This window comes from Felis catus, chromosome E1 (assembly GCF_018350175.1).
Source record: "Felis catus isolate Fca126 chromosome E1, F.catus_Fca126_mat1.0, whole genome shotgun sequence".
In the NCBI taxonomy this organism is placed as follows: Eukaryota; Metazoa; Chordata; class Mammalia; order Carnivora; family Felidae; genus Felis; species Felis catus.
The window spans coordinates 5,082,858-5,098,313 of NC_058381.1; the positions used below are offsets into that span (position 1 = coordinate 5,082,858).

Consider the following 15,456-nt stretch of genomic DNA (forward strand, 5'->3'; position numbering starts at 1 on the left):
AATGAAGCTTCTGTGCGGTCTGTCTTCAAGTTTTGGAGGAGATGTGCCTTCGGTTGGTCTCTGGGCAGGGCCGCTTCTCGGGAATCGGGAGAGCTGGAGTTTCCGGGTCGGTGGACTGCGTGATGGTGGTGGAGGAGATGGCAATGGGGCTACCAGAGGGTGGGCTCAGAGGCTCTGCACGCGCTCTACGGGGCAGGCCGTGACAATGAGATCTGGGAGCTCTGTTTGTTCTGGAAGTCAGAGAGGGCAGGTGTATGCTTATTTAACGTCCTCGGTTCCAAGGTGGCAGGGACGCCTCTGGGAACCAACCCCCCCCCCCCCCGCCCAGTGCCTGTGGGTGGGTGCCATATGTTGACAACATATGGGACCCACCCCAGGCCCAGGCATCTCTGAACCGGTTATGCCCCTGTGGCTTTTCGTGTTAGTGATGGAAAGAAGATGGTGGCAGCCTTTGCAATGGTGGGGCGGTGTTCCTACCTCTGCAGTTGGGCTTATAGAGGCTGCTTACGAAGGGTTGGCTTGGCCACCCTCAAGGTGCTGAGGGGCACCCAGAGGCCGACAAAATTGCCCGAGACCCTGAGCGCCAGACTGGCCCTGCGCTTCTCCACTAACTGGAGGATGGGAGCAGCCATTGCTCCGCACTGGCTGTGCGGCTCAGGGGAGGGGAGGGTCCTTGCCACTGGCCCCAGTACACTGGGGGGCTTCCCCCATGCTCCCCCGTAGAGGCTCCCCCAGGAGTGAGCTGGCAAACGCAAGACCGAGGCAGGCGTGGGAATATTCCCTGTCTGCCATCTTGAATTCTGTACCCCTGACATGAACAGGAAATTTCCAGACTGGAAAGACCCCAGACAGATGGCCGGGCGGGCCGTGTAATACACGGCAAGAGACCGTGAGAGCCGCGTGGTGTCTTCTCAGGGGGTGAGTGTCCCTGGGAACTTGACCGGAAGGCTTTGGGGGATGCCCTTCTGTCGCTGCCTCTCGCCTCTACGCTCAAATCTGTGTAAGATCCGTTTCTCCTGTGAAGACACACGGGGGTGAATTATTCTGCAACGCAAATAATCATTCATTTTCTTCCCCCGAGTCCAGACGCCTATGCTTCCTCCACTGTCCACAGGGTGTGGGAAGGTGGCGTCACATGGTCGTGGGCGAGATCGGCCCTTACTGAGCACTTTTGTCTACGTCAGACGCCAGGATACATGCTTTGCATGTGTAATAATTCACCGCTTGCCCCACAGAGCCCTCTGACGTAGGCATGTGAGGTATGTTGCTGTCCTTACATTTGACTTTGGACGAGTCACTCAACTTCTCTGAGCCTTGATTCCTTCACTCATTGAGTAGATGTGCTCATGACTACCCCAGGGGGTTTATGTGAGGATTGAATAAGCAAAAGCACATAGCAAGTGCTTAATGAACAAAGCTATGTAATGTCGTCTGTGCACGTATACGACATACATGTAGGTCTGTGCACTCGTGTGTATGTATGTGCACATATAAGCACGTATGCAGATTAAGGGGGATTGGGGTCCAGGAGACAGTGTCCAGGGTTGAAGTCGTGCTGTCTGCAGCCTCATCGCCGGAGAGACGGAAGAGGAGGCGTGAGAAGCCGGCTTGGTCCCCGGGCAGTGGACTCCAGCCATCCCCGCAGAAAGGGATGCTGTAACTTTGTGCTACGCAAGGGGCAGGAAGCTGGCCTGGCGTTGCCTGGGTGATGGCCCTCAGCCCTCTTATCCTGCATCTCGAAGCTCCCAGCCGCTCCGGCTCAGCTCTGCTCCCTCTGGCCCGGCTAGCCCAATGCTCCAGGGTGGGATTGGTGGGGCGACCAGCCACCCAGGTCTCTGGGACACAGCACGGGGACTTCCAGTGCTAAACCAGGCCAGTTCCAAGCAAAGCAGGATCATCCAGTCACCTTAATAGGAACATCCGGAGCCTCTGTGCCCATACACATGGGCTCTCCTTGCCTGGAGTGTCCCTTCTGCCCACTTGGACCCGATCTGGTCTCACCTCTTCTCTAACTTCCCCAAGCCCCCCTCCTTGGGTCCACATCTCCTCCTCTGGGCATCCACAGCCTTTCTTCTGTTCTTGATGATCATCTGTCGTGCCACAGTCCTCCAAAACTTGTTGGCGCACGTTTTTAAATAAAAAAAACTGTGGAGGGGCGCCCGGGTGGCTCAGTCGGTTGAGTGTCTGACTCTTGGCTTCAGCTCAGGTCATGATCTCGTGGTTCGTACATTCAAGCTCTGGGCGGATGGTGCGGAGCCTGCTTGAGATTCTCTGTCTCCCTGTCTCTCTGTCCCTTTTCTGCTCTCTCTCTCTCTCTCAAAATAAATAAATAAAGATTTTAAAAATAAGGAAAGTTTAGCATACCCCAAAATGGAGACAACAGTTCTCTAACAAACCCTCATATACCCGCTGTCCAGCCTCAATTATCAACGCTTTTTCTGTTCCGCTTAACTCCCTCCTACATTTTTTTTTAGTGTGATAAGCAAATCCAGACCTTTGTCCTGTAGTTAATCCCTGCAAGTAGAGATTGTATCTCTTAACAGATGAGGACTTCCTTCCTCCCTTCCTTGCTCTTTTTACAGCTGACAGCTGCCATCATAATCACGTGTGAAACGTAAGCACTCTACTTAATGGTAACACTCAATCCACATTCACACGCCCCTGGTTGTCTCCAAACCACCTTTTGATGGTCAGGTGTCCAGAAAGCGGGATCCTGGCCAGCGCCAGCCCTTCTGGCGATGCCTCCCGAGTTTCGTTCCCTCTGTGGCAGCCACTCCCTGTTCTTGCCCACGCCGTTCGGTTCCCGAAGATGCCAGGCTGTCTGACTTAGCCAACTCCCCGCCTTCTGGATGCGGCTGGCTGCCTCCTCCGTGATGCCGTGACGCATTTCCCTCCATTCTGCAAGGGCTTTATCTCCAGTTCACTGTCGCCTGGGGTCCCAGGACGGTGCCTTAGCCTGGAAGAGGCACCCGGTCAGTGTGGGACAAATGGCCGAGGGAACACTGACAACGTATGGAGGCCTTTTGCCTACGTGCCACGGGGTCTTCATGGCAGCCCCGTGACACAGGCAGTCCCCGTTGGGTGTGTGCTTCTCAGTCCTCGGTCGTGCCGGTAGGATGGGTCACTGCGACTGGCGACCACGGGTGCAGCGATCATTTCCATCCTCCGCTCCCTGCATCCCCCATTGTGTCATGGGGATTCCCTAATAGGGACTCCCAGGCGGGCCGCAGGTCTCTGAGCCCTTAGGAGCTGCCGTGGGGCCCTGAGTGGCTCCTGCCAGGGCCCCTCCAGATGGGGAGCTGGATCCTCATGTGGGGAGGGAAGCAGGGAGGGGCGTACCATTGGCTGCGGGGCTGCAAGACGAATGAGGGGGTGTCTGCGTTGACACCCTGTCTTTTACACTATTTGCTTCCATGTCTTTTTTTTTTAATTTTTTTAATGTTTATTTATTTTTTGAGAGAGAGAGAGACAGAGCGTGAGCGGGGGAGGGGCAGGGAGAGAGGGAGACACAGAACCCGAAGCAGGATCCAGGCTCTGAGCGGTCAACACAGAGCCCGACGCGGGGCTCGAACCCATGAACCGTGAGATCATGACCCGAGCGAAGTCGGATGCTTAACCGACTAAGCCACCCAGGCGCCCCGCTTCCATGCCTTTTTGTTATGATTTCATAACCATCACGGCAGCTCGCTATCTTAAAAAAAAAAAAAAGAAAGTAAAAAACCCAAACACCATCGCTTTTGGAGAACATGCTAATAGGATATTAGCATCCCAGTGATGCTTCTGACCCAGACTGTACCCGAGGGAAGAGCAAAGAAGACAGATACGGACATAGAGGACATAAAAGGGAAGGCAGTTCTGTGGGTGTGGGAGAGAGGAACCCCCTGTGCTCCATGGGGGCACCACAGCCAACGAGCTGGGGTTCCATGGCCCCACATCTCTCCCGGTCCGGCGCCTTGGTCCTCTTGAAGGCGTCTCCCTCCCGGTCCCTCCGGCTGGCTCAGGCATCTGCACAGAGCCTAGGGCGGTGACTAAGGCCTTCTCCTCCAGCCACTGTCATCTCAGCTCCTCTCTTTCTTCTTGTCTCTTCTGGCCCTCTTTTTCCTTGTCTATACCTATCCGTCTTTCTTCTTGTCCGTGACAGTTCTCAAGATGTCCTCCTTTCCTTGGGTGGCGGCGGAGGGGGGACACCCAAGGAGCTATTACACCCCCTTTCTTGGTCCCTTACAAATTAATGGAGCAGCCAGGCCAGGTCCTGTGAGGGGGGATTCAGGAGCGCCCGCTGCAAAGGGAATTTTATAATGTGGGGTGGGGGCTGGAGGGGTGGGGGCCTGAAGAGCCCCTGATGGGGCTTGTAGAGTTTACAGGAGCCAGTGAGAGTGGAGCCAGGAGGAAGGGACATCTTCTGGGGGGTGACTCAGGGACATCGGACCCTCCAGGAAGCCTGAGTCGCTGGGGAGGAGCTGTGCAGGTGCTGGGAGGGGGACCACGGCCGCCGCCGGCCAAAGACCCGACCTCCTGGGTGAGGGCACGGTCAGAGGCCAGAAGCCGCCTGCTCCTGGGCTGCGGCTGCCATCTCGTGGCGCCTGTGAGGTAGTGTTACCATTTGAAGTTCACTTCCATTGTTCCGTGGCCCTCCTTGGCCGGCAGCAATCTTCGGGTGGTGTGTAAATTACACTGGATCTGCAGGTGGAGAGGTCGACTTCACGAGGTTTGCTGATAAATGCAATCTCACAAAAAATAGTCACCACCATTGCAAAATGTCAAAGGATTAAGACTTGTTAGATTTTGAATGATTAAAAAGATTCATGCATTCATCGCTTCATCAAATATTTATTGTGTGCCTGTTACACGCCGGGCATATTTCAGGCGAGGCACTATAAATAAAGAGATGACCTCAACGAACTGTACAATTTTTGTGGCAAAAGAAAGGCAAGGAAACTAACACTAGCAATCCAGAAGGAAAAACTCTTCGAGAATTCAAAGGACGATCGTCTTAAACACAGATTGGCCTAGAGTGGCAACTGAGATGGGAGGGAGAGGCTTCTCGAAGGAGGCGATGGCCAGGATGAGTCTTGAAGGACACGTAGGAATCAGGAAAAAGAATGATGGAGGGGAGGTAGGTTTTGGCAAAGGGGTGGAGGGGCTGGAGGGGGAGGTGGGGTGGGAGTGGGGGCGGTGGGGGAGGCTGGAGGGGATCCTGGTTCAAGAGGCAAAGTCTGCGATGGTGGCCTTGATCGGGAGACGGAAGGAAAAGACCGTAGGAAAGCATAAACCCTTCCCTTCCTCCTTTATGAATCCCCAAGCACTCAGTTGTGAATATAAGGAATCCGACAGAAATATTGTAGTATGTTATTTAACCAAGTCTTCTATTAATAATACTAGTATTATGGAATTTGGGAACTAGCAGTGATCCCAAAGAAATTCTATTTAATATGTTTAAGCAATTCTTCCGTTAATATTTATACCGCGTCCCAATGTCTCTTGCTAAAATAGCAGCACCTTCCTGTGCCTTGGGTGATGGGGGTGGGGCCGCGATCAAGTCCGTGAGGGGTGCGTGTAAATGCTGCTCAAGGCTCTCCCTGCCTTAGCTGGACCCTCTTCTGACCTCCTCACAGGAAGAATCGGATGTGTTTGTTCTTTTCCTTTCTTCCTTCCTCCCTTTTGTCTCTCCCTCCTTCCTTCCCTCCTCCCACTCTTTCCTCCTTCCTTCCTCCCTCCCTCCTTCCCTCCTCCCACTCTTCCCTCCTTCCTTCCTCCCTTCCTCCCTCCCCTCCCTGCCTCCCCTCCCTTCCTTCCTTCTTTTCTTCCCCCTTCCTTCCTTCCTTCCTTCCTCATGCTGGACATTTTGGTGATTCAAAGATACATAACATTCCAGCCCTGCCCTCAGGGGAGGAGACACACAGGTAAATAGGTGCCAACAACCGTCAACAGGTCACCCTACCGAGGCTACAGAAGGATCTGTTCCGTGCCCTCCTCTTTTGGGAGTCACCCCGCTCTAGGATATTTGGAGAGAGGGTCTCCTGAGCTGGCCAGTCCTCTGTGTCCCTTCCCCCTTGGCCGCTGTCTGGCCCCACCTGCCTTTGTCCCCGTCCATCTCAGGCCTCCGGGTGCTGCCAGCCGCCCCCAAAGCTCCACCCCGACAGGGCACATGCGTGTTACTGATACCTGCCCCACATTCGAGAGAGAGCACAGGATTTCTAGGCAGGAACCACTTAATTGTTTTTTTTTTTTTCTGATTTCAAACGCTTTTACTGAACACAGCTGGGCTGACGTAGAAGGTGAAACCCTTCCCAGGATACCTGCATTAAAGACGGATTATACGATGAAATTGACTTTTTTCCCTTCTGATGTAGTTTTATGACTTTTAACGGACGTATAGATTTGTGTACCCACTACGTAATCAGGATAAAGAACGATCCCTTCACCCCACGGTGTTCCCTCAAGCCATCCCTTCATAGCACCTCTCTTTCCTCTGGCCATCCCTGAAATGTTTCTCGTCTCTGTAGTTCTGTCTTTTCCAGAGTGTCATATAAGTGGCATCGCACGGCAGGGAAACTTCTGAGACCGACGTCTTTCACCCAGCACGATGACCTCAGGATTCATCTGAGTTGTTGTAGGTACCAGTACTCTGTCCCTTTTAGTGCCGAGTGGTGTCACTTTCGATAGAGACATCAGTGTCTTCACCCATTCACCTGTTGAAGTTGTGTCATTTCAACAGTGTCACCCATTCACCTGTTGAAGTTGAATTTGAGTTGTGTCCAGTGTGTGACAGTTTCTGGTAGAGCTTCTAGAAACGTTAGCTTCTAGGATTTGGGGGTTAACATACGTTTTCCTTTCTCCAGGGGCCAGCCTTCTGGGTCATACGGTACATGTAAAATTAACATTATGAATGTTAACCTGTTTTCCAGGGTAGTTATGCCATTTGGATTCCCAGTGTATGAGAGCTCCATTGCGTGCTCGTTGGCCTTGGTATTAGCAGGGGTTTTTTTTTCTTTTATTTTGGCCAAACGGGGGTGTAATCTTATCTCTTCCCTGTTTCACACCCCCTCCTGCCTCACGATGTTGAGTGTCTTTTCACGTGTTTACTTGACATCCTTACGCCCTCTTGGGTGAAGTTGGCTGTGGCTGTCTTTGCCCAGTTTTACATTGGATAGTGTGGCTTCTCATTGTCGAGTTTGGAGATTTCTTTATACCTTCTGGATACAAGTCTTTGGTTGGATATGTGACTTGCTAAGATTTTTCTTCCAGTGTGTAGCGGGTCTTCTCCTTCTTTCGAGGAAGCGTGTGTTCTTAAGTGATGGACAACGGCCCCCCGTGATTTTCCACTGCCCCCCCTGGCTAACGTGCACCTTCCCTGGCAGGGTATGGAGGGCTGTCTGTGCCCTGCACCTGACCCACTGGTGTGGGCTTGGATCTCAGTCCACTCACGGAAGCCAGAACTGTCATCATCCTTTCATTTATTTTTTTTAATAACAATTTGACTTCTCTCTTGAGCCACCATTGTGCTTGAGTGACAGAAACTTAATATCAGTCGATTCGGTTTTCCTCTCCACTTTTGGGGGAGGGTTGTTCTGAGTTTGGGGGATGCCGGAGCTTGGAGAAGGAGCATCTGATCTTCAAGCCATCCACACATGCTTGTTCTAAGCAGGTCACTGCTAAGCCTCTACTGGTTTCACCTTCATGGCCTTGATGGGTTTGAGGACCTCACTTCTACTTCTGTGCCACTCTTGGATCCTCAGAAACCCTCTTGCTTCCTCATTCCCCAGGGGTGGGGGCAAAAATAATTGCCCAGCAGCCATACAAGGTGATATTTCTCTGGATATACAAACAGCCACCTCTCGTCACCATCTGGTCACCTCCTACCCCTTTTCTGGAGCTCCATGTGGAGAAAGGACTTCAGTCTCGCCTGCTGTATTTCCTCCCAAATATAGCTGAGGTTTTCATCAGTATGATTCTCAGGCTAGGCAGTGGGGTGCAGGCTCCCTGTCTCTGGAAATCGTGTCTGTGTTTTCTTCCCTTGTCCCATGTTACGGACTGAATTGCGTCTCCCTCGCCCCCCTCCACCGCCAAACCCCAAGTTCTTATGTTGAAGCCCTAACCCCCGATGCGATTGTATTGGAGATAGGGATAAATGCAGTCATAAGTGTGGGGCCCTAACCCAGTAGAAGAAGAGGAGGAGACACCAGGAACGCGTGCACACAGACGAAAGACCATGTGAGGACACAGACAGAAGGCAGTCATATGCAAGCCAGGGAGAGGCGCTTCCAGAAGAAACCATTCCTGCCGACACCTTAACCTTAGACTTCCAGGCTCCAGAACCGTGAGAAAGTAAATTTCTGTTGTTCGAGCCCCACCCCCCCCAGTCATGGTACTTTGTTACAGTAGCCTGAGCAGACGAATACACTTTCTGCTTCTCTTCCGTCCTCTCAACTCAGGGAATCCTCTTCCACTGTTGGGTGTGGGGTGGTGGGATAACGCAGTTGTTGGTGGGGAAGGCTTCTCTCTTCTTAAGGCTTGTTTTCTTGACTGTGTCATTCGTGTGGCGTGCCCTTTTCTTCTCATCTGTGCACCAGTCCGGCCTGGCTTTTCCATAGGCAGGGCCCAAGAACCTCAGCCAAGATGGGTTCTAGCCAAGAACGACAGCGAACACATCACATGGAGAGTGGGCCACATCAATAGAGGGGAATATTACAGTGACTCTCGATTCCTGCTACTCTGAGATTAACACAGCATTATATTTGCAAAAGGAACAGTGTTAAGCTCTTTCAAAAAAAAGCTGTGGACTGGGACCTTAGCCACGGAAAGATCTTAGACCTTGGTGAGTCTCCGAAGTGCCATGGGGGTGAGGCTCGGGCAGGGACCACAGAAGGAGTTTGGCCAAGGAAGAAGTGACACCTGGTGTTGGGCAGAGCCCAGAGACTTGCAGAGAAGTGGAGTGGAAGCCAGATCCTCCGCTGAAATTGGCCTGAAGCCAATTTACCTCTGGACTTCTTGTGTGAGATTATCTATGTCCTTGTTTAATCCACTGAAAAGGGCATTTCTGTAATTTGCAGTGGAAAGAAATGAGTTCCGGAGTCCTGCAGTGCAGTGGCAGGGACAGGCTTCACCGAGCCACCAGACGACACAACCAAAACATTCTATTAACTCATTCCCTCAGGAAAATGATGTTCTTTCTAAATACCGTGTAGAGGTCTGTCTTTGCTGATTCTTTCCCCAAATAAGGATCTGCACCATGAGTTCTTACGGATTCCACCACCAGGAACAAACAGGGCTGGTAAATTTTACAAGCAGGTTCTATCACTAAAAATTAATAAAGCACCTTCATTAGACCCCTGCGATTATCTCTAAGTATATTTTGGGATGGGGAAGGGGGAAATGTATAATTATAATGAACAAGGGCATTTCTCTTCCCTTTTAGTGGCATATGAGAAAGGCTTCCTGAAGACGGCATTGTTGAATTACTTTAGTCATAATACAATTTTCTTTTTAAGCCCAGTCTAGGGATGAAGTTCATCCAATGTCACACTTTATTGCACTAATTTGTCCACAAGTGTTCTTTTTCCCCTAGTCGGTTTAACTCCTCAAGGGCACGGGCGGTGAAAGATTCCACCCCCACTTCCCCTACCTGTAGCACATGAATTCATTCAAAGAGTGCTTCCTCACTACCTGCTCTTCTCCAGGCTCCAAGATGCTTCTGTTCCATGGTAGACCAGAAACATGTGTAGCCCCTGCTCCCTGCAAGCATTTAGAAGAATGGTAGGCATTGAATGGGTTACTTCATTGTAATAAAGACTAGAAAGGAGAAGTACAAGAGCCATGAGGCTATGCCATGGAGGAGCCTGACCTATTATGGGGGATCAAGGAAGCTCTCCTAACAATGAAACATTTCGGTACAGACCTGCAGGCTAAGAGGACACCATATGCCAAAATCCAGAGCCTGGAGGAGCCTGACTCCTTTGAGGGGTAGGTAGTAGGAGAGCAGAGGGTGGGGGGCGGGGGTGACTCAAGAGTGACTCATGATGAGACTGCAATTGCAAGCAGGGTCAGACCTGGCTGGACCTTGTAAGCTGGGATAAAGCCATAACAGAGTCTTAACAAATGCTAGCTTCCATGTATGAATGAAGGAACTATCAGAAAGATGGCCTTCCTTAGGCAGCCCTGTGTGCGTTTCAGGATCACAATACAGTGGTGGCAATGTTCTAGTGAGGGAAAGGCAGGATATATTCCTAGGTACGCTTGAGGAAGAGGTAAGTTCAGGCAAAGGCAGATCGTAGGATTCTTGGAAGGCCGGGGACACGCTGGGGTAGAGATAGGCTGAGTTAACTACAGTGTTTGGTGCCTCTGGGAGTGGTAATGAGGTAAGTGTGGTCCTCTAAAGCTCCAGTCCCCCCTCTTTCCTTTTCTGGGACATTGACCTCAAAGTCAGGGTTCCAACCCAGTGGAAACTCTCAAACTGGTGAGAGGGGACTCCAAGTCCAGTGAGGTCAAGAGTTGCCCCACAATATTTTTGACATGTCTGGTTCCAGATGGCTTGTTGAAGGACACAGGATGCCCTCTGTTTCCATCAAGGAGTTCCTAATAGTGGGGGCGAGGGTGTAGGGACTCTGGGATCAGGCAATCATGCCGTCCCCCTCCCCCACCTCTGTGTAGCTTAAACGGCCTCAGAGACAGACCTCCTTCGGTACACAGGCCAGTGGACATTGCATATATTCATCCATTAGGGGAGTTGTTTATAGACTATTCCTGTGCCAAAGACTTCTAGGGTCTACCCACTAGCCCCTCTTCTTTTGTAACAATTGCAGTTGCGTTTGGGCAGAAATATTTCTGTATTTGGTAGAATACAGTCTCGACTGGGAAAAAAACAAGATTTTAAAATTTCAGTGGCTAAGCATAATAGAAGTTTTTTTCATGCTCTGAAAATAATAATTGACAGGTACTTAGCTTGTCGTGGCAATTTTTTTCTACATGGGTACTCGGGGCCCCAGGCTCCTCCCGTCTTGTGGCTGTGCTGTCTCTCGGGCTGTGTCATTATTGTCCGCAATGAGCCGTTAGAAGGAAGATAGTTTGGAAGAAGAAAATGTAGGAAGAGCAAACGTAGGTTTGTTGGCCAACCCAAGAAGTGGTGTATATCACCTCCTTTTATATTCCATTGGATGGCACTTATCACGTGGCCACATTTAAGTGCAAGAAAGGATGAGACACGTAGTCTAGCCATGTGTTCAAAGAGGTGGTAAGTAGACTTTGGTGGAAAAATAGCAGCCTCTGCCAGGGCTGACCAAAGTCTATGTTTCATAGGCTCCCTCTGTATTAGGTATCTATTGCTGTGTAACAAAGCATCCCCAAACTTAGCAGAGTAGCACAATAAAAAGTTATTATCACCCAAGGTTTCTGTGAGTCGAGAATTTGGGAATAGCTTCGCTGGGCATTTCTGGCTCAGGGCTACTCCTGAAGTTGTGGTCAACAGGTTGGCCAGGGCAAAGTTAAGTTGTGGCAAGGTGTCCACAAGTCATGTGCAGGCTTGCCTGAGGCTAGAGGGTATGCTTCCAGAGTGGCTCCACTCCTAGTTCCAAAGGACCAGTGGGGGTGAATGCTGGTTGTTGGCAGGGAGCCTCAGTTCCTCTCCATGTGAGCCTCTCCTTAGGGCCCCCTGCCTGTCCCCACAACATGGCAAGACCCAACACAACACCCAAGAATGAGTGATCCCAGAGAGAAGCCATGATACCACTTACGACCTACTCTCACAAATCGCACACCATCATTTCTGCCACTTTCTATTTATTAGAAACAAGTCCTTAAGTATAGCACACGTGCAAAGAGAGAGAGACTAGGCTTCGCTTCTCAAAAGGTGGTTTATTCAAGAAGTCATGGACATATTTTAAAATTACCACACGCTTAAAGCAAGGGGTCTCCCTGAGACATAGTTCGGGGTAATGAGATGTGGTAAAGACACAGCACAGGCCTTCCAGGAGATCTTCTCCAAGGATGAGCACGCTTGGCTCCTCTGCCCTTCACCTTCCTCTTTCCGACTGTCTGGACCATGAGCGAGGCTGTCATTGCTGCAGCGGCCATCTGGGGGCAGCAAAGAAGTCTTGAGGATGGCAAGAAAGAGCTCTTGGAGCAGCGAAGGGGTTGGAACAGGTACAAAAGGAGCTTAGACATTTATGTCATTGTGGAATCTCTACGACAGCCTGGCACTTCCTACTTGTGGACTAAATCACGGGAAAAAAAGGAATCATCATCTGATGTAAACCAGGGTGTTGGGGAGTGGAGGGGAGAGGTCCCTGTTACTTATACTCCGCTTCACTTCCTAACTGATGCAACTTCTATGCACTGGTTATTGTCCTGGGCATCGGAAAAATAAATTTGAATGAGAAAAAGGTCCCTGTCCTCAGGCTCACTGGGCAGCATATGGCAGAAAAGGGACCCCTTTCTCATACAAACAAACAACAATCAAGATGGTAGAAGAAACTCACCAAACGCAATATAAGCCCCGCGGGGGCAAGATCTTGGACTGTTCTGTTTACTGCTTCCTCTCTTGTGCTTTCAAGAGAATCAAAGGTATTGAAATGCTATGTGCTCCATGAATACAATGGAAACCGAGCATGTCTTCAAGTTAGAAGACAATGTCTTCTGTAGGGAGAAGATGATGATGAAGGGATTTCTTGGCTTTCTGGCTGGGCTGGAAGACAAAGCTAGTTGGGTGGGGCCCTTAGGAATTGGCTTCCCACACGGACCCTTAGGAGGTGGGGGCACGCGCATCCTACAGTTACCTTGGTAATGGCTTGCAAAGCATACAGGGCTTATCGTGATGACATTGGCTCCAGGGGACTGTGGGTGCTCAATTTGCCTTGAAAATGCTTCTCCTGAAAGTCAGAATAGCAATTAAGGAAAGCATGGGGAGAGTATTAACCCATTTAATTAATGAGGTCATTTGTTTTGCTGAGAATCCTCTCACCAAGGTCTTTGAGGGGACTGGTGCAATGGATTACGCCCCCAAAGGATGGACGTTTCCTGTTTAGTCCATAAAGTCCCCATCCTGTCCTGCAAAAGCCAGTTGCTGGTTTTCATTGACATTCAGGTGTCCTTTTGCACTAATTTCTCGGTGGGCCTGTTGGACTCAAGCTGTCCTCCCTGGTGAGATTCTCAAAACGGATGACACAGTTTCAGCCAGTGTTTGTAGCATCCCGGACCCCTGTCCTAAGAATAAGGATGAAATCACACAGCTATGATGTGCTGTTTTCCCCGACCCTAACATTACAGAGGATGCAACCTTGGCGTCTGACCCCTGCATTTACCAAGCTGGCAACTTTTGCACACTGTCTCTTCCCATCCAGGTGGACGGGTGGATTCAGCATTTTAGACGCATGTCCGGGGCCTCCTCCCCTCCCGCCCCACCCTGTGTCAGGACCCCGCGAGGTTCACAGAAATTGTTGGGGTTTAAAACAGCGTCTCCCAAACATAGAAAGAAAAGATTAATTAAGTCTTTGCCAAGGTAGCATTAAATCATTGAGTCTACTAAAACACAACTCGACACGCACGTCATTATATGTGAATTATGTTCCATGTGGGCATAGTTTAATACGATGTAAGATCAGAAGTGTCCAAACATGAAAATGGCTAGTGCCTTTCAAAGTCCTAACATGTCCTTGGGTCTCCTTGCTTCTTGAGATCCACGTAAGCTTATTCTAGAATGGTGTGGAAATTCAAAGCCCTCCTTATGATTTCTGCTATTAGCTGTGTTTCTGCTGTAGGTGTGGTTTATAATCTCGTGGTCCAAACTCTCAACGCTCCCCCCCCTCCCCACCCCTCCCCCACCCCACCTGCCCCAGGCTCCAGGAGATACGTCAGCAGAATTAATGCAGCTTAGTGATTGGCTTGTAGGTGCTTTGTCTTATCCTCCCTGTACCACCTCGGCTGTGAAATTCAGCTCACCCGTCAGTTTCCACAAATTCCCCCACCTAAAGAATAACCTTAGAGAAGCAGAGGAAAGATATTACATAACAACACTGCCGACAACTTCAGCCCATGCTCGCAAGTTCCTTAGCTATCACTATAGCGCCTGGTAACTTAGCTCAAAATACTTCTGAATCAACCGTGGGATTCAGGGCAAGTGTATAAATTACCCCTGGGATCGTGCAGATTAAACTTAACTTTTGAGCTACCCCCTGAGCTGATTTCCAACACCAATAACCAGTCTACCCAACTGGGTGTCTAGCAATTCAATTCAATCCTGACCCTGAGGACTAACCCGAAGTTAGTGTCAGATTCCATAGATTTAAGAGTTGGGTCCCACTAGACGGTCCCTACTTTAGATGCCAGTCGTAGGCATCTGAGCCTCTCATACCTCTGCCCAACCAGTTATAAATGGTGGGTTCTCATAGCACCCTCCTTGGGTTCAAAATTTGTTAGAACAGGTCACAGAGCTCACAGAAACACTTTGCTTTCATTTACCAGTTTATTATAAAGGATGCAGTTGGGGTGCCTGGGTAGCTCAGTCGGTTAAGCGTCTGACCTCAGCTCAAGTCATGATCTCGCAGTTCATGGGTTCGAGCCCCGCATCAGCCTCTGTGTTGACAGCTCAGAGCCTGGAGCCTGCTTCGGCTTCTGTGTCACCCTCTCTCTCCGCCTCTCCCCTACTCACACTCTGTCTCTCTCTCTCTCAAAAATAAATAAACACTAAAAAAATTAAAAAGGATGCAATTTAGGGAGAGCTGGATGGAAGAGATACACAGGACGAGATGTGGGCATGTGGGTCAGGGCGCACAGAACTTCCACGCCCTCTCCGGGTGCACTCCTCTCCCCAAACCTCAGTGTGTTCACCAACCCAGAAGCTCTTTGAACCTCTTTGTTTCAGGGATTCTAGGAGGTTCCATTACGTGGGTATGATTGGTTAAATCATCAGGCATCAGTGATTGAACTCACCCGCCAGGCCCTCTTCCATCCTGAAGCTTCCTGGGGGCTCTTAAGCATCGTCCGTCCCACTGGCAAACAAAAGTCACTCTTTTTTTTTTTTAATTTTTTTTTCAACGTTTGTTTATTTTTTGGGACAGAGAGAGACAGAGCATGAACGGGGGAGGGGCAGAGAGAGAGGGAGACACAGAATCGGAAGCAGGCTCCAGGCTCTGAGCCATCAGCCCAGAGCCCGACGCGGGGCTCGAACTCACGGACCGCGAGATCGTGACCTGGCCGAAGTCGGACGCTTAACCGACTGCGCCACCCAGGCGCCCCCAAAAGTCACTCTTACCACACCAGACTTTTCAAGAGCTTTAAGAGCTGTGTGCCAGAAACGGTGAACAAAGACCAAATATATATTCACACACCCTAATTAGGAATCTACGAGGTGGTAAGTAACATGCTTCATATAGTGCTGTATAAATCTGCACGGCATTTTATATGTATATTTAGATGCACAGATATATATACACACATATAATGTTTGTATTTATACATGCACAC

The 15,456-nt window shown here is 50.2% G+C and overlaps 1 protein-coding gene across 2 annotated transcripts in view; it reads left to right on the forward strand.

Annotated features, from left to right (window-relative positions):
* ADPRM (ADP-ribose/CDP-alcohol diphosphatase, manganese dependent) overlaps nt 1-15,456 on the forward strand; it is a 578,681-nt gene that overhangs the window by 407,116 nt on the left and 156,109 nt on the right. The gene's annotated exons all lie outside the window — the stretch shown is intronic.